Source organism: Rhinichthys klamathensis, unplaced genomic scaffold (genome assembly GCF_029890125.1).
Source record: "Rhinichthys klamathensis goyatoka isolate OS25496 unplaced genomic scaffold, OSU_Roscu_1.1 h1tg000093l_1, whole genome shotgun sequence".
NCBI lineage: Eukaryota > Metazoa > Chordata > Actinopteri > Cypriniformes > Leuciscidae > Rhinichthys > Rhinichthys klamathensis.
Genome location: NW_026606632.1, coordinates 1,699,328 through 1,716,841, shown reverse-complemented (window position 1 = coordinate 1,716,841; position 17,514 = coordinate 1,699,328).

Below are 17,514 nucleotides of genomic sequence, written 5' to 3'. Positions count from 1 at the left end.
GTTTCATCAGCCAGACAGTTGTCCATATTTGACCTATTGAACCTATTATTGACACCTGATGTTACAAGAGTCAGGCAGTATTCCAAAATTTGACCTATTGAACATATTTCTGGCCAAAGAGTCCTTGAATTGAACATTATATAGATACTCATATGTCCTTCTGATTTTCCATATGGACTGTTCTGGTGTTTCATCAGCAATTCAAATTTGACCTATTGAACATATTTCTGGCTAAAGAGTCATTAAACGGCTATCTGACTATATGATCTCAAAAACTTCTTTTGATGTTACAGTAACCAAATATGACTGCATATTTGACCTTTTGAACACATTTTTGGCCAGAGAGTCCTTGAATTTTAACTTTCTATTCATATTTATACATTCCTTCTGATGTTTCATCAGTAGTTCAAATTTGACCTTTTGAACATATTTCTGGTCCAAGAGTCATCAAAGGCTATCTTACTATGTGTTCTCATGAGCTTCTTTGATGTTACATTAACCTATATGTTACCTCATGAGCTTCTTTGATGTTACATCTAATCTATATTAGACCATATTTGACCTATTGAAGACCTTTCTGGCCAAAGAGTCCTCGATATTGAACTTTCTATACAAACTAATAGACTCCTTTTGATGTTTCATCAGTAGATCAATTTTGACCTTTTGAACATATTTCTGGCCAAAGTGTCCTTGAACTTGAACTTTCTATAGATACTCATAGACTAATTTTGAGGTTTGATCAGCCAAACAGTAGTCCATATGTGACATATTGAACCCATTATTGAGTCCTTATGTTACAAGAGCCATACAGTATTCCAAATTTTGACATGAACATATTTCTGGCCAAAGAGTCCTTGAACTTGATCTTTTTATACATACTCATAGACTCCTTTTGATGTTTCATCAGCCAGACAGTAGACCTTGACCTATTGAACATATTTCTGGCTGAAGAGTCATTAAAGGGCTATCTAGCTATATGATCTCATAAACTTCTTTTGATGTTACAGCAACCAAAATTGACTGCATATTTGACCTTTTGAACACATTTCTGGCCAGAGAGTCCTTGAATTTTAACTTTCTATTCATATTTATACATTCCTTCTGATGTTTCATCAGTAATTCAAATTTGACCTTTTGAACATATTTCTGGCCAAAATGTCCTTGAACTTGAACTTTCTATAGATCCTCATAGACTACTTTTGAGGTTTCATCAGCCAGACAGTTGTCCATATTTGACCTATTGAACCTATTATTGACACCTGATGTTAAAAGAGCCAGGCAGTATTCCAAAATTTGATCTATTGAACATATTTCTGGCCAAAGAGTCTTTGAACTTGAACATTATATAGATACTCATATCTCCTTCTGATTTTCCATATGGACTGTTCTGATGTTTCATCAGTAATACAAATTTGACCTATTGAACATATTTCTGGATAAAGAGTCATTAAACGGCTATCTGACTATATGATCTCATAAACTTCTTTTGATGTTACAGCATCAAAAGAAGATTAGATCTTATGTGACCTATTGAAGACATTTCTGGCCAAAGAGTCCTCGATATTGAACTTTCTATACAAACCAATAGACTCCTTTTGATGTTTCATCAGTAGATCTTTTTTGACCTTTTGAACATATTTCTGGCCAAAGTGTCATTGAATTTGACCTTTCTATAGATACTCATAGACTACTTTTGAGGTTTCATAAGCCAGACAGTAGTCCATATGTGACATATTAGACCCATTATTGAGACCTGATGTTACAAGAGCCATGCAGTATTCCAAAATTTGACCTTTTGAACATATTTCTGGTCCAAGAGTCATCAAAGGCTATCTTACCATGTGTTCTCATGAGCATCTTTGATGTTACATCAACCTATATGTTACCTCATGAGCTTCTTTGATGTTACATCTAATCTATATTAGACCATATGTGACTTATTAAAGACATTTCTGGTCAAAGTGTCCTTGAACTTGAACTTTCTATAGATACTGATAGACTACTTTTGAGGTTTCATCAGCCAGACAGTTGTCCATATTTGACCTATTGAACCTATTATTGACACCTGATGTTACAAGAGCCAGGCAGTATTCCAAAATTTGACCTATTGAACATATTTCTGGCCAAAGAGTCCTTGAACTTGAACATTATATAGATACTCATATGTCCTTCTGATTTTCCATATGGACTGTTCTGGTGTTTCATCAGCAATTCAAATTTGACCTATTGAACATATTTCTGGCTAAAGAGTCATTAAACGGCTATCTGACTATATGATCTCAAAAACTTCTTTTGATGTTACAGTAACCAAATATGACTGCATATTTGACCTTTTGAACACATTTTTGGCCAGAGAGTCCTTGAATTTTAACTTTCTATTCATATTTATACATTCCTTCTGATGTTTCATCAGTAGTTCAAATTTGACCTTTTGAACATATTTCTGGTCCAAGAGTCATCAAAGGCTATCTTACTATGTGTTCTCATGATCTTCTTTGATGTTACATTAACCTATATGTTACCTCATGAGCTTCTTTGATGTTACATCTAATCTATATTAGACCATATTTGACCTATTGAAGACCTTTCTGGCCAAAGAGTCCTCGATATTGAACTTTCTATACAAACTAATAGACTCCTTTTGATGTTTCATTAGTAGATCAATTTTGACCTTTTGAACATATTTCTGGCCAAAGTGTCCTTGAACTTGAACTTTCTATAGATACTCATAGACTAATTTTGAGGTTTGATCAGCCAGACAGTAGTCCATATGTGACATATTGAACCCATTATTGAGTCCTTATGTTACAAGAGCCATACAGTATTCCAAATTTTGACATGAACATATTTCTGGCCAAAGAGTCCTTGAACTTGATCTTTTTATACATACTCATAGACTCCTTTTGATGTTTCATCAGCCAGACAGTAGACCTTGACCTATTGAACATATTTCTGGCTAAAGAGTCATTAAACGGCTATCTAACTATATGATAATTTTCTTTTGATGTTACATCAACCATAGATTAGACTATATGTGACCCTGATGAAGACATTTCTGGCCAAAGAGTCCTCGATATTGAACTTTCTATACAAACTAATAGACTCCTTTGAAGTTTCATCAGTAGATCAATTTTGACCTTTTGAATATATTTCTGGTTGAAGAGTCATTAAAGGGCTATCTAACTATATGATCTCATAAACTTCTTTTGATGTTACAGCAACCAAAATTGACTGCATATTTGACCTTTTGAACACATTTCTGGCCAGAGAGTCCTTGAATTTTAACTTTCTATTCATATTTATACATTCCTTCTGATGTTTCATCAGTAGTTCAAATTTGACCTTTTGAACATATTTCTGGCCAAAGTGTCCTTGAACTTGAACTTTCTATAGATACTCATAGACTACTTTTGAGGTTTCATCAGCCAGACAGTTGTCCATATTTGACCTATTGAACCTATTATTGACACCTGATGTTAAAAGACCCAGGCAGTATTCCAAAATTTGATCTATTGAACATATTTCTGGCCAAAGAGTCTTTGAACTTGAACATTATATAGATACTCATATCTCCTTCTGATTTTCCATATGGACTGTTCTAATGTTTCATCAGTAATACAAATTTGACCTATTGAACATATTTCTGGCTAAAGAGTCATTAAACGGCTATCTGACTATATGATAATTTTCTTTTGATGTTACATCAACCATAGATTAGACTATATGTGACCCTGATGAAGACATTTCTGGCCAAAGAGTCCTCGATATTGAACTTTCTATACAAACTAATAGACTCCTTTGAAGTTTCATCAGTAGATCAATTTTGACCTTTTGAATATATTTCTGGCTGAAGAGTCATTAAAGGGCTATCTAACTATATGATCTCATAAACTTCTTTTGATGTTACAGCATCAAAAGAAGATTAGATCTTATGTGACCTATTGAAGACATTTCTGGCCAAAGAGTCCTCGATATTGAACTTTCTATACAAACCAATAGACTCCTTTTGATGTTTCATCAGTAGATCATTTTTGACCTTTTGAACATATTTCTGGCCAAAGTGTCATTGAATTTGACCTTTCTATAGATACTCATAGACTACTTTTGAGGTTTCATAAGCCAGACAGTAGTCCATATGTGACATATTAGACCCATTATTGAGACCTGATGTTACAAGAGCCATGCAGTATTCCAAAATTTGACCTTTTGAACATATTTCTGGTCCAAGAGTCATCAAAGGCTATCTTACCATGTGTTCTCATGAGCATCTTTGATGTTACATCAACCTATATGTTACCTCATGAGCTTCTTTGATGTTACATCTAATCTATATTAGACCATATGTGACTTATTAAAGACATTTCTGGTCAAAGTGTCCTTGAACTTGAACTTTCTATAGATACTGATAGACTACTTTTGAGGTTTCATCAGCCAGACAGTTGTCCATATTTTACCTATTGAACCTATTATTGACACCTGATGTTACAAGAGCCATGCAGTATTCCAAAATTTGACCTATTAAACATATTTCTGGCCAAAGAGTCCTTGAACTTGAACATTATATAGATACTCATATGTCCTTCTGATTTTCCATATGGACTGTTCTGGTGTTTCATCAGCAATTCAAATTTGACTTATTGAACATATTTCTGGCTAAAGAGTCATTAAACGGCTATCTGACTATATGATCTCAAAAACTTCTTTTGATGTTACAGTAACCAAATATGACTGCATATTTGACCTTTTGAACACATTTTTGGCCAGAGAGTCCTTGAATTTTAACTTTCTATTCATATTTATACATTCCTTCTGATGTTTCATCAGTAGTTCAAATTTGACCTTTTGAACATATTTCTGGTCCAAGAGTCATCAAAGGCTATCTTACTATGTGTTCTCATGAGCTTCTTTGATGTTACATTAACCTATATGTTACCTCATGAGCTTCTTTGATGTTACATCTAATCTACTATATTAGACCATATTTGACCTATTGAAGACCTTTCTGGCCAAAGAGTCCTCGATATTGAACTTTCTATACAAACTAATAGACTCCTTTTGATGTTTCATCAGTAGATCAATTTTGACCTTTTGAACATATTTCTGGCCAAAGTGTCCTTGAACTTGAACTTTCTATAGATACTCATAGACTAATTTTGAGGTTTGATCAGCCAGACAGTAGTCCATATGTGACATATTGAACCCATTATTGAGTCCTTATGTTACAAGAGCCATACAGTATTCCAAATTTTGACATGAACATATTTCTGGCCAAAGAGTCCTTGAACTTGATCTTTTTATACATACTCATAGACTCCTTTTGATGTTTCATCAGCCAGACAGTAGACCTTGACCTATTGAACATATTTCTGGCTAAAGAGTCATTAAACGGCTATCTGACTATATGATAATTTTCTTTTGATGTTACATCAACCATAGATTAGACTATATGTGACCCTGATGAAGACATTTCTGGCCAAAGAGTCCTCGATATTGAACTTTCTATACAAACTAATAGACTCCTTTGAAGTTTCATCAGTAGATCAATTTTGACCTTTTGAATATATTTCTGGCTGAAGAGTCATTAAAGGGCTATCTAACTATATGATCTCATAAACTTCTTTTGATGTTACAGCAACCAAAATTGACTGCATATTTGACCTATTGAACCTATTATTGACACCTGATGTTAAAAGAGCCAGGCAGTATTCCAAAATTTGATCTATTGAACATATTTCTGGCCAAAGAGTCTTTGAACTTGAACATTATATAGATACTCATATCTCCTTCTGATTTTCCATATGGACTGTTCTAATGTTTCATCAGTAATACAAATTTGACCTATTGAACATATTTCTGGCTAAAGAGTCATTAAACGGCTATCTGACTATATGATAATTTTCTTTTGATGTTACATCAACCATAGATTAGACTATATGTGACCCTGATGAAGACATTTCTGGCCAAAGAGTCCTCGATATTGAACTTTCTATACAAACTATTAGACTCCTTTGAAGTTTCATCAGTAGATCAATTTTGACCTTTTGAATATATTTCTGGCTGAAGAGTCATTAAAGGGCTATCTAACTATATGATCTCATAAACTTCTTTTGATGTTACAGCATCAAAAGAAGATTAGATCTTATGTGACCTATTGAAGACATTTCTGGCCAAAGAGTCCTCGATATTGAACTTTCTATACAAACCAATAGACTCCTTTTGATGTTTCATCAGTAGATCATTTTTGACCTTTTGAACATATTTCTGGCCAAAGTGTCATTGAATTTGACCTTTCTATAGATACTCATAGACTACTTTTGAGGTTTCGTAAGCCAGACAGTAGTCCATATGTGACATATTAGACCCATTATTGAGACCTGATGTTACAAGAGCCATGCAGTATTCCAAAATTTGACCTTTTGAACATATTTCTGGTCCAAGAGTCATCAAAGGCTATCTTACCATGTGTTCTCATGAGCATCTTTGATGTTACATCAACCTATATGTTACCTCATGAGCTTCTTTGATGTTACATCTAATCTATATTAGACCATATGTGACTTATTAAAGACATTTCTGGTCAAAGTGTCCTTGAACTTGAACTTTCTATAGATACTGATAGACTACTTTTGAGGTTTCATCAGCCAGACAGTTGTCCATATTTTACCTATTGAACCTATTATTGACACCTGATGTTACAAGAGCCATGCAGTATTCCAAAATTTGACCTATTAAACATATTTCTGGCCAAAGAGTCCTTGAACTTGAACATTATATAGATACTCATATGTCCTTCTGATTTTCCATATGGACTGTTCTGGTGTTTCATCAGCAATTCAAATTTGACTTATTGAACATATTTCTGGCTAAAGAGTCATTAAACGGCTATCTGACTATATGATCTCAAAAACTTCTTTTGATGTTACAGTAACCAAATATGACTGCATATTTGACCTTTTGAACACATTTTTGGCCAGAGAGTCCTTGAATTTTAACTTTCTATTCATATTTATACATTCCTTCTGATGTTTCATCAGTAGTTCAAATTTGACCTTTTGAACATATTTCTGGTCCAAGAGTCATCAAAGGCTATCTTACTATGTGTTCTCATGAGCTTCTTTGATGTTACATTAACCTATATGTTACCTCATGAGATTCTTTGATGTTACATCTAATCTACTATATTAGACCATATTTGACCTATTGAAGACCTTTCTGGCCAAAGAGTCCTCGATATTGAACTTTCTATACAAACTAATAGACTCCTTTTGATGTTTCATCAGTAGATCAATTTTGACCTTTTGAACATATTTCTGGCCAAAGTGTCCTTGAACTTGAACTTTCTATAGATACTCATAGACTAATTTTGAGGTTTGATCAGCCAGACAGTAGTCCATATGTGACATATTGAACCCATTATTGAGTCCTTATGTTACAAGAGCCATACAGTATTCCAAATTTTGACATGAACATATTTCTGGCCAAAGAGTCCTTGAACTTGATCTTTTTATACATACTCATAGACTCCTTTTGATGTTTCATCAGCCAGACAGTAGACCTTGACCTATTGAACATATTTCTGGCTAAAGAGTCATTAAACGGCTATCTGACTACATGATAATTTTCTTTTGATGTTACATCAACCATAGATTAGACTATATGTGACCCTGATGAAGACATTTCTGGCCAAAGAGTCCTCGATATTGAACTTTCTATACAAACTAATAGACTCCTTTGAAGTTTCATCAGTAGATCAATTTTGACCTTTTGAATATATTTCTGGCTGAAGAGTCATTAAAGGGCTATCTAACTATATGATCTCATAAACTTCTTTTGATGTTACAGCAACCAAAATTGACTGCATATTTGACCTTTTGAACACATTTTTGGCCAGAGAGTCCTTGAATTTTAACTTTCTATTCATATTTATACATTCCTTCTGATGTTTCATCAGTAGTTCAAATTTGACCTTATGAACATATTTCTGGTCCAAGAGTCATCAAAGGCTATCTTACTATGTGTTCTCATGAGCTTCTTTGATGTTACATTAACCTATATGTTACCTCATGAGCTTCTTTGATGTTACATCTAATCTATATTAGACCATATTTGACCTATTGAAGACCTTTCTGGCCAAAGAGTCCCCGATATTGAACTTTCTATACAAACTAATAGACTCCTTTTGATGTTTCATCAGTAGATCAATTTTGACCTTTTGAACATATTTCTGGCCAAAGTGTCCTTGAACTTGAACTTTCTATAGATACTCATAGACTAATTTTGAGGTTTGATCAGCCAGACAGTAGTCCATTTGTGACATATTGAACCCATTATTGAGTCCTTATGTTACAAGAGCCATACAGTATTCCAAATTTTGACATGAACATATTTCTGGCCAAAGAGTCCTTGAACTTGATCTTTTTATACATACTCATAGACTCCTTTTGATGTTTCATCAGCCAGACAGTAGACCTTGACCTATTGAACATATTTCTGGCTAAAGAGTCATTAAACGGCTATCTGACTATATGATAATTTTCTTTTGATGTTACATCAACCATAGATTAGACTAAATGTGACCCTGATGAAGACATTTCTGGCCAAAGAGTCCTCGATATTGAACTTTCTATACAAACTAATAGACTCCTTTGAAGTTTCATCAGTAGATCAATTTTGACCTTTTGAATATATTTCTGGCTGAAGAGTCATTAAAGGGCTATCTAACTATATGATCTCATAAACTTCTTTTGATGTTACAGCAACCAAAATTGACTGCATATTTGACCTTTTGAACACATTTCTGGCCAGAGAGTCCTTGAATTTTAACTTTCTATTCATATTTATACATTCCTTCTGATGTTTCATCAGTAGTTTAAATTTGACCTTTTGAACATATTTCTGGCCAAAGAGTCCTTGAACTTGAACATTATATAGATACTCATATCTCCTTCTGATTTTCCATATGGACTGTTCTGATGTTTCATCAGTGATTCAAATTTGACCGATTGAACATAGTTCTGGCAAAAGAGTCATTAAAAGGTTATCTAACTATAGGATCTCATAAACTACTTTTGATGTTACAGTAACCATAGATTAGACCATATGTGACCTATTGAAGACATTTCTGGCCAAAGAGTCCTCGATATTGAACTTTCTATACAAACTAATAGACTCCTTTTGATGTTTCATCAGTAGATTAATTTTGACCTTTTGAACATATTTCTGGCCCAGGAGTCATCAAAGGCTATCTTACTATGCGTTCTCATTAGCTTCTTTGATGTTAGATCAACCATAGATTAGACCATATGTGACTTATTGAAGACATTTCAGGCCGAAGTGTCCTTGAACTTGAACTTTCTATAGATGCTCATATACTACTTTGGAGGTTTCATCAGCTAGACAGTAGTCCATATTGAACCTATTATTGAACCTATTATTGACACCTGATGTTACAAGAGCCAGGCAGTATTCCAAAATTTGACCTATTGAACATATTTTTGACCAAAGAGTCCTTGAACTTGAACATTATATAGATACTCATATGTCCTTCTGATTTTCCATATGGACTGTTCTGGTGTTTCATCAGTAATGCATATTTGACCTTTTGAACACATTTTTGGCCAGAGAGTCGTTGAATTTTAACTTTCTATTCATATTTATACATTCCTTCTGATGTTTCATCAGTAGTTCAAATTTGACCTTTTGAACATATTTCTGATCCAAGAGTCATCAAAGGCAATCTTACTATCCGTTCTCATGAGCTTCTTTGATGTTACATCAACCATAGATTAGACCATATGTGACCTATTGAGGACATTTCTAGCCAAAGACACCTCGATATTGAACTTTCAATACAAACTAATAGACTCCTTTTGATGTTTCATCAGTAGATCAATTTTGACCTTTTGAACATATTTCTGGCCAAAGACTCCTTGAACTTGAACTTTCTATAGATACTCATAGAGTACTTTTGAGGTTTCATCAGCCAGACAGTAGTCCATTTGTGACATATTGAACCCATTATTGAGTCATTATGTTACAAGAGCCATACAGTATTCCAAAATTTGACATGAAAATATTTCTGGCCAAAGAGTCCTTGAATTTGATCTTTTTATACATAGTCATAGACTCATTTTGATGTTTCATCAGCCAGACAGTAGACCTTGACCTATTGAACCTATTATTGACTCCTGATGTTACAGCCATACAGTATTCCAAAATTAGACTACTTTTGAGGTTTCATAAGCCAGACAGTAGTCCATATGTGACATATTAGACCCATTATTGAGACCTGATGTTACAAGATCCATACAGTATTCCAGAGTTTGACCTATTGAACATATTTCTGGCTAAAGAGTCATTAAACGGCTATCTGACTATAGATCTTCATAGACTACTTTTGAGGTTTCATAAGCCACACAGTACTCCATATGTGCCATATTGAACCCATTGTTGAGTCCTTATGTTACAAGAGCCATACTGTATTCCAAAATTTGACATATTGAACATATTTCTGGCTAAAGAGTCATCAAAGGGCTATCTGACTATTTGATCTCATAAACTTCTTTTGATGTTACAGTAACCAAATATGACTGCATATTTGACCTTTTGAACAAATTTTTGGCCAGAGAGTCCTTGAACTTGAACTTTCTATAGATACTCATAGACTACTTTTGAGGTTTCATCAGCCAGACAGTAGTCCATATGTGACATATTGAACCCATTTATTGAGTCCTGATGTTACAAGAGCCATACAGTATTCCAAAATTTTACCTATTGAACATATTTCTGGCCAAACAGTCTTTGAACTTGATCTGTCTATAGATCTTCAAAGACTACTTTTGAGGTTTCATAAGCCAGACAGTAGTCCACATGTGCCATATTGAACCCATTGTTGAGTCCTTATGTTACAAGAGCCATACTGTATTCCAAAATTTGACATATTGAACATATTTCTGGCTAAAGAGTCATCAAAGGGCTATCTGACTATTTGATCTCATAAACTTCTTTTGATGTTACAGCAACCAAATATGACTGCATATTTGACCTTTTGAACACATTTCTGGCCAGAGAGTCCTTGAATTTTAACTTTCTATTCATATTAATACATATACATATTTATAGTTGAAATTTGACCTTTTGAACATATTTCTGGCCCAGGAGTCATCAAAGGCTTTCTTACTATGCGTTCTAATGAGCTTCTTTGATGTTACATCAACCTTAGTTGACCATAGACCATAGACCATTGGACATCAACTTGACATTCAAGTTCAAGGACTCTTTTGCTAGAAATATGTTCAATAGGTCAAATATGGACTATTATCTGGCTAATAAAACATCAGAAGGGGTCAACATGTTTAGAAAGTTCAAGTTCATAGATTATACTGCCAGAAATATGTTCAATAGGTCAAATATGGACTACAATCTGGCTGATGAAACATCAGAACAAATCTATATGTATAGAAAGTTCAATATCAAGCACTCTTTGGCCAGAAATGTGTTCAATGTTGATGTAACATCAAAAGAAGTCTCACTCTGTGAGAACACATAGTTAGTTACCCTTTGATGACTCTTTCACCAGAAATATGTTCACTAGGTCAAATATGGACTACTCTCTGGCTGATAAAACATCAGGAATCCATGAGTATGGCCTCAAATAGTAGTTCAAATTTTGACTGCTGTCTGGCTGATATAACATCAGAACAAATCAATCTGAATGTATAGTAAATTAATCTTTAAGGAATCTTTGGCCAGAAATATTTTCAGTAGGTCAAATGTGGACTTTTGTCAGGCTGATATAACATCAATAGAGTCAATATGTATAGAAAGTTAATGTTCAAAGACTCTTTGGCCAAAATTATGTTCATTAGTTAAAAAATGAACCTCTGTATGGCTGATTTAACATCAGAAGGAGTATGTATAGAAAGTTCAAGTTTCGAGTGCTCTTTGGCCAAAAAAAGGTTCAGTAGGTCAAATATGGACTTTTGTCAGACTGATATAACATAAGAAGAATTCAATCTTTATGTATGGTGTTAATCTTTAAGTACTCTTTGGTCAGACATGTTCAGTAGGTTTCAACACCAGAATGAGTCTCTAAGTTTATATAGTTTAAAAAGATTTGAGGACCCTTTGACAAGAATTAAGTTCAATAGGTCAGGTATGGACTTCTATATGGACTTCTATATGGCTTATGAGTCTATGACTATGTATAGAAAGTTCAAGATCGAGGATTCTATGGCCAGAAATATCTTCAGTAGGTCAAATGTGGCCTTTTGACAGTCTGATATAACATCAAAAGGAGTCAATATGTATATAAAGTTAATGTTCAACGACTCTTTGGCCAAAAGTATGTTCATTAGTTCAAAAAGGAACCTTTGTATGGCTGATTTATTATCAGGAGTCAACAAGTATAGAAAGTTCAAGTTTTGAGTACTCTTTGGCCAAAAAAAATTTCAGTAGGTCAAATATGGACTTTTGTCAGGCTGATATAACATACGAAGAATTCAATCTCAATGTATAGTGTTAATCTTTAAGTACTCTTTGGTCAGACATGTTCAGTAGGTTTTAACATCAGAATTAATCTCTAAGTTTATATACCTGTAGTTTAAAATCATTTGAGGACCCTTTGACCAGAATTAAGTTCTATAGTTCAGATATGGACTTCTATATGGACTTCTATAGGGCTTATGAAGCACCAGAAGTCTATGACTACCAGTATGTATAGAAAGTTCAAGATCGAGGATTCTTTGGCCAGAAATATGTTCCTTGGGTCAAATATGAACTTCTGAATGCCTGACGTAACCGGAAGGAGTCAACAAGTATATATAGAAAGTTCATGTGTTGAGTACTCTTTGGCCAGAAATATGTTTAGTAGTTCAAATTTTGACTGCCGTCTGGCTGATATAACATTGGAAGAAATCAATCTGAATGTGTAGTAAGTTAATCTTTAAGGAATCTCTGGCCAAAAATATGTTCAGCTATATATGTGGACTTTAGTATGGCTAATGTAACATCAAAAGGAGTCAATATGTATAGAAAGCTAATATTCAAAGCCAAAAGTATGTTCAGTGGTTCAAAAAGGAACAGTATTGCTGATTTAACATCAGAAGGAGTCTATAAGTTTATATAGTTTCAAACCTTTTGAGGACCCTTTGGCCAGAAATATGTTCCTTGGGTCAAATATGAACTTCTGAATGTCTGACGTAACATCAGAAAGAGTCAACGAGTATATATAGAAAGGTAAATGGAAAGGTAAATCCATTTACTATTTATATAGAAAGGTCAAGTTTTGAATACTCTTTGGATGGAAAAAAATTCAGAATGTCAAATATGGACTTTTGTCAGGATGATATAACATCCAAAGACATCAATCTGAATGTATAGTGTTAATCTTTAAGGACTCTTTGGCCAGTAATATTTTCAGTAGGTCAAATTTGGACTTCTGTATGGCTAATTTAACATCACGAGAAGTCTGTATAGTAGGAGAACTATGTACAGTAAGTTATTCCTTAAAGACTCTTTGGCCAGTAATATGTAGTCCGTCGGTCAGATATATGGACTTAAGGACTTATGGATATAAGACACATTGGACAAAAAAATGTTCAGCAGTTCATAAAGCAACCTCTCTATAGCTGATTTAACATCACAAGATGTCTATAAGTTTATGTAGTTTAATACCTTTTGAAGACCCTTTGACCAGAAATAAGTTCAATGGGTCAGATATGGACTTCCAAATGGCTTATGAAGCACCAGTAGGAGTCTATGGGTATGTATAGAAAGTTAAAGATCGAGGAGTTTTTTTCCAGTAATATGTCCAGTAGGTCAAATATGGACTTCTGTTTGGCTGATTTAACATTAAAAGGAGTCTATAAGTTTATAATATTAAAAAACCTTTTGACGAATCTTTTGTCAAAAATATGTTCAATCGGTAAAATATGAAGAACATCACGAGAAGTCTGTATAGTAGGAGAATTATGTATAGTAAGGTAATGTTCAAGGTCTCTGGACAGAAATATGTTCAGTAGGTCAAATAAGGACTTCTTAATGGCTGATTTGCTGATTTGACATCAGAAAGAGTCTATGAGAATGTATAGAAATTTCAAGATCGAGGACTCTAGGGCCAGAAATAAGTTGAGTAGGTAAAAAATGGACTACAGGCTGGATAATATAACATCACAAGAAGTCCATCTGTATGTATAGCAAGATAATTTTCAAGAACTCCTTGGCCAGAAATATTTTCAGTAGGTGAATAAGGGACCTCTGAATAGATGATTTATCATCAGGAGGAGTCTATACCTTTAAATAGTAAAAAAACTTTTAAGGACCCTTTGACCAGAAATAATTTCAATAGGTCAGATATGGACATCTATATGGGTTATGAAGCATCAGAGTCTATGAGTATGTATAGAAAGTCCAAGATCGAGGACTCTTTGGCCAGAAACATGTTCCTTGGGTGAAATATGGACTTCTGTTTGGCTGACATAAATTCAGAAAGACTCAACGAGTATATATAGAAAGGTCAAGTTTTGAGTTGACAAAAGTTTTGAGTTGTTCAGTAGGTGAAAAAGGGACCTCTGTATAGATGATTTATCATCAGAAGGAGTCTATAACTTTATATAGTTAAAAAAAACTTGAGGACCAGAAATAAGTGAGTATGAAATAACATTTTTTTGACCAGAAATAAGTTCAATAGGTCAGATATGGACTACTTTTTTAGTGCATACTTAATTAGGCCTACTTTTTTAGGCTTATGAAGCATCAGAAGGAGTCTCTGAGTAGGTATAGAAAGTCCAAGACTCTTTGCACAGAAAAATGTCCAGTAGGTCAAATATGGACTTCTGTATGGCTGATTTAACATTAAAAGGAGTCTATAAGTTTATAATATGTGATTATCTTATTATAATAAGATAATTTGTGTTTTGTTGCATTGCATTTGCACAAACGATCTAACGTTGTGCATTGAAAAATAACATGTAGGCACTTGTTGCATTGCATTGCATACCAGAACTAACTCATTGCATTGTGCTTTGAGGAGATACAATTTGTGCTGTTGCATTGCATTTCACACACGATCAAACGTTGTGCAGTGAAGAATAACATATTCTGCACTGATACACTGAATACACACATTTGTAGTTGTTGAACTACCTCATTCCGATGTGCATTGAGGAGATAGCATTTTTACCGTTGCATTGCAAAAAAAGATCTATCTTATTCCTCTGTGCAATGAAAAAACATAATATATGTGCTTTTCGCATTTCATTGCATCTAAACTATTAATTTGTGTTTTGAAGGGAATTATTTTATTGCAAACGCTATTCCTTTACATTGCACACACAATAACTTTGTGCAACGAAGAAATAACAAGTGTGCTGTTGCATTGCTATGATCTAACGTTGTGTATTGAATAATAACATATAAGCTTGTTGCATGCAATCATCACAAGAACTAATTCACTCCATGTGAATTGACCATTTTTGCAGTTGCTTTGGAATGCACAAAAGATCTAACTCATTTCTCTATGAAATGAGTATTGCATAGCTATACACATAACATAGGTTCGCACTGCACATGAAACAAACTCATTTATTAGTGCATTGAAGGGAAATTATTGCATTAGCTGTTGCGTTACAATGCATAGAACAACTACCTCATACCTCGTGTGCAAAGAAGAGATAACATGTGTTGCATTGCATTGCACACACGATCTAAGATTTGGCGTTGAAGAATAACATATCAGCACGTTGCATTTCAATGCATGCCAAAACTTAACTCAATCCTTTGTGCGTTAAAGAAATAACATGAGTGCTGGTGTATTGCATTGCACACACGATCTAACGATACCAGAACTGACCTATTCCATTGTGCAACGACGAGACAATGAGTGCTATTGCACAGACAACGTTGTGCATTGAAAAATAACATATAAACTATGCACTTGTTACATTGCATTGCATACCAAAACTAACTCATTCCTTTGTGCTTTAAGGGAATAACATGATTGCTGGTGTATTGCATGTGCCACGACGATATAATATGAGTGCTGTTGCACTGCATTGCGGAGACAACGATGTGCATTGATGAATATCACATAAGCTATGCGCTTGTTGCATTGCAATGCATACAATAACTAACTCATTCCCATGTGCATTAAAGAGATAACATGTGTTTTGTTGCATTGCATTGCACAAACGATCTAACGTTGTGCATTGAAAAATACCATTTAGGCTATGCACTTGCATTGCATACCAGAACTAAGTCATTGCGTTGTGCTTTGAGGAAATACAATTTGTTCTTTTGCATTGCATTTCACACACAATCAAACGTTGTGCATTGAAGAATAACATAGCACGTGTTGTATTTCAATGCATGCCAGAACTTAACTCATTCCTTTGTGCTTTAAGGGAATGATATGAGTGCTGTTGCACTGCATTGCACAGAAAACGATGTGCATTGAAGAATGTCACATAAGCTACACTGTAAAAAAAAAAAGTTTTTTCACAGAAATATACTGTATTATTTTACAGATATTTTCTGTTTTTTTAACATTACGTGTAAATGTCATTAAAATACAGAAAAAAACTTTTATTAAAAACATTAACCATAAAATAAAAGTAATAATCTGTAAATTCATATAAGGAGAAATTATAGTTTTTTTACAGGATTATTCTTTTGTTTAATTGGCTTGAATGTTAAATTACATTAAATTCTATGTAAAAAGACAAAAAAAATCGCTTATTTAAAATTAAGACAACTATGTGTTTTTTTACTGTGAAACCTTAAATTTAAGGTAAATACATGTAAAAAAACAATCGTAAAAAAAACGGTAAAAAGTCTGGCAGCAAAGTTGCCAAACACTTACCGTCAAATTACAGTAAAAAACCTTAAGTTATTCTACGGAATAATTCTGTTTTTTAAAATACAGATATTTACTGTAAACATGTTCTGTATTTTTACAGTTCCACTGCTGTAGAATGAAAAGAAAATCTCATTAAAAAACTGTCTGTAGAACATTAAACAAATGAATAAATCTGCATATAAACTGGAAATTATTGCAGGAATACCTTACAATTGTACAATTAAAGAAGTCTTCTGTTTTTACACAGTATTCTTTGGTAAATTCATAACATTATCAATTACATCCACAAGAACTCCCCGTCAAAGTACAGATTTTTAGATGTAAAACACGTACTTTTCACATTAATGTATAGGTTTACTTTGAATAAACTTACTTTTATAGTAATTAAACGCAACTATCCAATATATCTACATACTTTTAATTCAAGGAGTTCACTTTATATAAACATTGTTTTATAGTAAATAAAAGCAACTATCCAATATATCTACATTACTTTACCATTAATGTATAGGGTTAGGGTTAGGTTAGCACCTCACCCCTATCAAATACAGGGTAAATGTAAAACTTCCAAGTCCCCTGCCACCAATGCAGATATTTTTCAGAAGCAAAGATAAACTTTGCTGGCCACATCAGCTTAAGATTCAACAAGTGCAGATACA